This window comes from Mandrillus leucophaeus, unplaced genomic scaffold, assembly GCF_000951045.1.
Source record: "Mandrillus leucophaeus isolate KB7577 unplaced genomic scaffold, Mleu.le_1.0 Scaffold393, whole genome shotgun sequence".
Classification (NCBI taxonomy): Eukaryota; Metazoa; Chordata; class Mammalia; order Primates; family Cercopithecidae; genus Mandrillus; species Mandrillus leucophaeus.
In genome coordinates, this window is record NW_012104176.1 from 201,303 (window position 1) to 208,473 (window position 7,171).

Here is a 7,171-nt window from a genome sequence, read left to right on the forward strand (position 1 = left end):
CCAACGTCAAAACGTTGTCATAAAACTTTGAAATGAAATTGAAAAGCATGCTTTTCTTTGAAAGATAGGAATTTCTGTAAATACAAAGTAGCATGGTTCACAGTTAGTAATCTAAAGAACTTTCATAAGTAGGTTGGTGGGGGAAAAGTACCTGTTCCTAGGACTTTGTGATTCTGTTCTAGAGTCTCATAAAGGTAAGATTCACAGCAAAGGAATTCAACAGCTGATTAGGAAATAGGATAGTTGAAGAGCTTTAGCTCAGTTCTTATTTAGATTTTTTTAAACCAAGGAACTCTAAGACAATGTTTCTCAACTGTGCTTTTACAGATGCTCCTCAACTTATGAGGGGTTATGTCCCAGTAAACACAATATAAATTGAAAATATAGTAGGTCAAAATGCATCAGGTTACATTCTTATAAACCCATGGTAAAGTCAAAATACTGTAAGTTGAACCATTGTAACTCAGATGGTCCTCAATTTACAATGGAATGACAGCTCAATAAACCCATCGTAAAATCAAAAAACTGTAAGTCAAAACAACGTAAGTTTGAGGTCGTCTGTACTTTAGAATCATCTGGGAAGCTTTTAAAATCTTAGTACCTAGGCCACAGTCCAGATTAATCAAACTGGACTGTCTGAAAATGGAGACTCAGGCATCTGGGGTTTTTTTGTTCTTTTTTTGTTTGTTAGTTTTCTGAGATGGAGTTTTGCTCTTGTTGCCCAGGCTGGAGGGCAATGGCACAATCTTGGCTCACCGCAACCTCCGCCTCCCAGGTTCAAGAGATTCTCCTGCCTCAGCCTCCCAAGTAGCTGGGATTACAGGCATGCACCACCATGCTCAGCTAATTTTGTATTTTTAGTAGAGACATGGTTTCTCCATATTGGTCAACCTGGTCTCGAACTCCCGACCTCAGGTGATCTGCCTGCCTCGGCCTCCCAAAGTGCTGGGATTACAGGTGTAAGCCACTGTGCCCAGCTGTATCTGTATTTTTTAAAGCTACCCAGGTGATTCCACTGTTCAACCAAGGTTGGGAAGAGAATGTAAGAAAGGAATCAAATTAGGGAAGTATGGAAACACATTTGTCAGGATTCTTTGGAGAAATAGAACCAGTAGAATGTGTGTGTGTGTTTGTGTGTGTGTGTATATATATACACACACACATAAATAATTGTATACACACATATACAATTTACATGTATGTATATATGTACATACATATATTACAATTTACATACACACATACATATGTAAATTGTATATGGTACGTATAATTGTAATTGGCTTACATGATTATGGAGGCTGGAAAGTCCAAACTCTGCAGGGTGGGCTAGGAGGCAGGAGACCTGGAGGCAGGAAGAATTAATACTACAGTTCAAGTCCTGAGGCCATCAGGTGGGGACCCAGGGAAGAGCTGATATTGCACTTCCATCTTAAAGACTGCTGCTGCTGAATTCTCTCTTGTTCAGGGAAGTCAGTTCTATTTGGACCTTCAACTGATTAGATAAAGCCCACCCATTTTATGGATGGAAATCTGCTTTACTCAAAGTCTCCTGATTTCAATGTTAATCTCATAGAAAAACACTCTCACAGAAATACCCAGAATAATGTTTTGTTTCTTTGTGTGTTTGTTTTAAAAAGACATATTTATTCGGCATCATGATCAGACTGTTACATTTAGGAACTAACAGCATGCGTGCAAGAAAAAAGTCTACATTTAATGCTTTTTGTGGGAATGCTTTATGCTTTCCACAGAACAGAAACTAAAATAACCTATTATGCAATTAATTACAAATACAGTCCTTGAGTTTTTTGCCCATACACATGAGTACTGTCTAACACATATCTTCTTTGTGGCAGCTAGGCCCTGCCACCACTGTGCTTGGCTGAGTTCACAAATCTGTTGCAACCTGTAGCTTCCCTGTCACTTCTCTGGCTTGCTCTCCTGCCGAGCTTTGTTTCCTGGCAGTAATTAAAATCTTCCCCCACTGCCATAGCTACTGCTGCTACTGAAACCTTGGTATCATGGTTTGGCAAAGTATTGGCCTCCATGATCACAGGGGCCAGAGCTTCTGCCTCCAAAGTTTCCTCCCTTCATGGATTCAAAATGTGAAGACCGATTGTTTTAATTGCCAAAATCATTGTAGTTTCCACTGCCTCCAAAATTGCTTTCATCATTACCAAATTCCTTAGAGCCATCGCCACTGCCACCACATCCACCACCACCATGGGTGCCACCAAAGCCACCACAACCACTGAGGTTTCCTCTATGACTGAAGTTGTCATTCCCTCCAAAACCACCTCTATGACCACCACCAAAGTTTCCAGAACAATTTTGACCTCTTTGGCTAGATGAAGCACTAGCCATCTCTTGTGTGACAGGGCTTTCCTAACTTCACAGTTGCAGCCATTCACAGGATGGCATTTCCAAATGACAATCTTATTCTTGGAGTCATGGTCTTCAAAACTTACAAAAGCAAAGCCCCTTTTCTTGCTACTGCCTCATTCAGTTATGATTTCAATCACTTCAGTTTTCCCAAACTGTCTGAAATCATCTCTTTGGTGATGTTCTTCAGTGTCTTCTTTCATGCCACCAACAAACACCTTTTTCACAGTGAAGTGGACACCTGCTCTTTGAGAATCTTCTCTTGAGACAGCTCTCTTTGATTTCACAGCTCTTTCATTCACCTTGTGTGGCCTTGCATTCAGGGCTGCCTCCACCTCCTCCACAGTGGCATTGGTGACGAACCCAAAGCCCCTGGAGCTCTCGGTATCTGGATCTGTCAGACCACACGGTCTGTGAGAGTGAGCCTTCCCCACTGCTCAAAATGGCTCGTCAGACTCTCATCAGTTGTTTCATAGCTCAAGCTCCTGATGTAGAGCTTCTGCACCTGTTCAGGCTCTTTAGGAGACTGGCTTACACACGATGCCCGTGGGAAGAGAGACTTTGGTGATGCTTCCTCAGCAGCATCCCCAGGCAGAAAGCCAGAATAATGTTTGACCGCATATCGAGCACCATGGCCCCACCAAGTCAGCACATAAAATTAACTATCACAATTTAAATTGTTTGGAAACACTCAAAAACCTCATGTTTAGCGAGTGAAGACAGAAGTTGGGTGGTTATTTGAAGTTGTGCTTCTCTTGTTTGGTTACAAACAGATTCTCTCTGAAATTCTCCTGCGGCTTCCCCAAGATGAAGCTTTCACCTGTCATTTGTAAGCTCTGTTCCCAGAGCCCATAGATTTTATTAAAATTAAGGATTATGAGAAGATATAGTGTTTTTTTTCCAGTTTTCATTATCTCTGAATTGGATGTTTTTATTAGAAGATTATCAACTTTTTTGTCAGTGGTAGCGAGTGTTGTAAAATGTGCAAAGAGATTCATTTTAAGTCATGAATATATCCTCTTAAGAAAATCTGATTCTTTCTGTCCTCTTGAAAGAACCTCAGTGTCCAAACCCAGAACTCACAAAGATTGGTGGCAAGAGTTCTGTTGACCTCAATAGGAAGGAGTCCATGATTTATTGGGAAAATCCTGGACAACCAAATTATCCCTTCTCTCCTTTATAAAAGAGCTTTGGAGACTTTCCATGTCACCAGCAATAGGATTTGCTTTCTTCTATAAATGATTGGAAAGTGTATTTAGAATTGCTTTTTATAAGCAGCTGGCCATCAGGTTGTCTGGATTTCCTGAGGTGTTTCATCTCAGGTAACAGGTGAGAACTTGGAGGCCTTTGGCTAAGCAACAATCTCAGTTCTACACGTCCAGCTGGCCTTGCATCCTCTACCCTTGTTCAGGCTCCAGGTTCAGAGTGCACACGTGAAATATTCAGTCCAGTGAGAAGGCCCAGGCCATGTGGAAACAGCAGGGGGTCGGAGGACTCATGCTAAGCCTCTTGCAGTGGCCACATGCAGCACTCTGGTTCCCAGGGATCTTGGGTTCTGCCTGGAGCCACTTTTAACCTGGGGAACCAGCTGACTGGTAAAGCTGGGACTGCCGTGAGTCAGCAGGAAATTGAGTCAGCCTCATTGATTTGGAATAGGAGGGTGTGGGCTGAGTTTGTGGGGACCCTGAATGGGTTTTTGTGGTCATGGAAATAGCTTCATTTTGCCAGCTATGAATTGACTAGCATTCATGCAGGCCCAGAAGCAGAAGAGTTCGTTAAAGGTAAGTCAACCTTTTGGCAGATCGCAGCCCTAAAACAGGAGCTATGACATGTGGATCTGCCTTGTTTTAGAGACTCAAGAGCAAGGGGGAATAACATGGGGTCTCTCCCACATGGCTTCTCTGCTTACACAAGGGGTACGTGAGAAGAGCTATCCAACCATTAGAGACAGCCTGAACCAGTGCAGTGTTGTGCTCCTATCCTGTTCCCTGCTAAAGTTCAGCAGAGTCTCAGTTTTCTATGTAAAACCTCTCAGGAATGACACGGGTGTGAGAACAATTCTGCTGTGTGTGGTCCTGGTTGTGTAGGCAGGACCAGTGTGCACCAGTCCCAGATGCTCCGGTTGTTAAAACATTGGAATATTTTCATACAACCTGGTAAATAGACATTGACTGAAGCTCTCTGTTTGCTTCCCCACTGTCAGCTATCCAGCCCCTCTTCTGGAACCTCATAAACTTCTCCAGGATCCAGAAACTAAAGGGTTAATTCCTGGCACAGTGGGACATCCAGAAAATCTGATTCACTCTTTTTTGAAAACAAAAATAAAACAAAACAAACAAACCAACGAAAAAGCCAGTAACAAAACCCAGAATTCAGTAAGACTGGTGGCAAAAGTTCTGTCAGTCTCAATAGATAGAAATTATAGTTTGTTGGGAAAATGATGGAAAACCCAAATACCCCTTCTCTCCTTTATAAAGGGACTTTGGAGATCTTCCATGTCACCAGCAATAGGATTTGCTTTCTTCCATAAATGATTGTAAGCTTCAGCACCAGGACCAGCTACATCCTTTTGGACTGGTCTTTGACGACACAGTGGTGGTTAAATACAGTGTGACCATCCCCACTGACTGTGTGTTCTGTTAAATGAAGGTTTTGGGCTAGTAACCCAAGGACTACATCTATGGTCCTGCCCACATAGTTAGCAGAAAATATCCCATCATTGTATCCAGGGAATTGCAGCTATTTCAGGGTTTTGGGCATCTCTCTCAGGTACTCAGGCAGACTCTTGTGTTCTGTCACTTGGGTCTCTTCACCATACCACCATGTGGTGCCTCTGCCACCAATGATCCTCTTCTGGTGGCCTCACTGCTACCTCCAGCCTGACCTCAGGAAGGGATTGCTACCTCCTTGTGTCCACTTCATCTCACACGTGGGCAGGCCCACCTGCTTGTTTGCCATAGCAAATCAGAGGCCAGGGCGTCATTCTTATTGAGAACTAGCCTAGGTATAGGAATAATGGCAGGAAAGTAAAAGTTAGATAAAAACTCACAGATCTGATGGACCCGGGCCTATCCCCACATTTTTACAGGTCAGTTTCCTAGATTGCATCCTGATGGCCACTTTGGGTCTGGGCTGGGCTTCCCTGAGCAACTGTCAGAAGCACCGCAGATGTCTCCACACCTTAGAGTCCCGGCCAAGCTCCAAAAAGAGGAAGTGTTTTTCTCACCTACATCTAGGCCCAAGACCAAGAGCTTGGTCAAAGTAAAGTAACACCAAACTCATCAGTCTCTCTTCAAGAGTTCAGACATTTTGCAAAGAGTCAGACCTGGAGTCAACCAGGTATAGAATAATCTTCAATTCTCATTTACCACAAGGATGTGATATTATTATTTCCATTTTGTGGAAGAGAAACAGAAGCCCAGAAACGTTTAATAACTCAACTAAACTCACACAGCCTGTAAAGCTTCTCAGGCCTTGTACCCGGATGATCACTCCAAAATCCACGCTTTTAACCACTACAAAAAGCACTTTTCTCATGGGGATGAGGAGAGTTCTTTAAAGTCTTTAATCATCAACAAGTTGCAAAAGTATGAAAGGCATACAGAGCGTTTGAGTTAGGCATGAAGGCAAGTTTGAAGAGCTTTACTGGATTTCATATGAAACGGAAGCCAATACCGAAAAGCTTAGAAGAGGATATATCAGTGGAACGCTTTTGAAATTTCCCAGTTAACTTTCTCACCATCTTACCTGTGATGCCAGGACAGGTGGCTTCAATCACAGCACTAACGTTCTCGTGTTCCTCAATTGCTCTGTTCCTGCTAACATTATCCACACACAGCTGTTTAAGATCAGCAAACACAGGTGCAGTGGCTACAACCAGTTCTGTGTTTTCACAACACCTTGATCTGCCACGTTCTGTTGTTTCTTTTCTATCAGGCATCGTTCCATTGTGATAAAGCTCCATTTGGGATGCGTATGATTGTCCCAGCTGATCTTTTCCAATCAAATTTGTCATTGCTATATTTCTTCCTTCTGTCCTTAAAATCTACACATCAGCTGAATCAGTACATCAGTCTTCTGATTTACTTGCTAGCACTACAAAATGCCCTTATGTAGTCTAGGTAATCTCTTTGGTTTCCCATGTAGGTGAGAAAATATCCCCAGATTGAATCTTTTGAGGACAGGGGCCATATCTTAAGCATCTTTGTCTTTTTCTCAGCCCCTGGCACTGCACCTGATGTAGACACATTGGAATTTCCTTACCACCCACTTCAAGTCCATCCTATGGCAACTCTAAACCATTTCCGTGTATCTCTGCTGTGCAGAGAAGGTAAGAAGCAAACCATTCTCATCCCCAGACAGCCTTTTATTTTCTTAAATTTCCATTAAATTTCTTCTCAATATTTCTCTCATTAGGCCAAGTGACAAATGTGATTTTCCAAAAATTTTTTCTTGCTACTCATGGAAACTAATTTTACATGGTAGCATATGCACTGGGCCAAACACCTTTAAGGTAACTTATTCACAGGTGCAGGGAATTCCTATGTGGACCTCTTTGGGGGGCCATCATGCAGCCTACCACAGGCAGAAAAGGTACTAAATGACACAGATCATCTTATTGTGCTAGAAAGTAAAGAAATGCTCAATAAATGATCAGGGCCTGCCGAAAGGATGCCACGAATCAGCTTGAAGGACTTTGTATTAGTTTTCTAGGGCTGCCATAACAAAGTACCACAGTCTCAGTGACTTAAAGAACAGAAACGTGTTTGAGCACTGTTGAGAGAGC

General features: G+C 42.6%; 1 pseudogene; it reads right to left on the minus strand.

The window, feature by feature from the left end:
• Nucleotides 1–1,971: 1,971 nt before the first annotated feature.
• Nucleotides 1,972–6,325, minus strand: LOC105547655 (annotated as a pseudogene).
• Nucleotides 6,326–7,171: the final 846 nt, after the last annotated feature.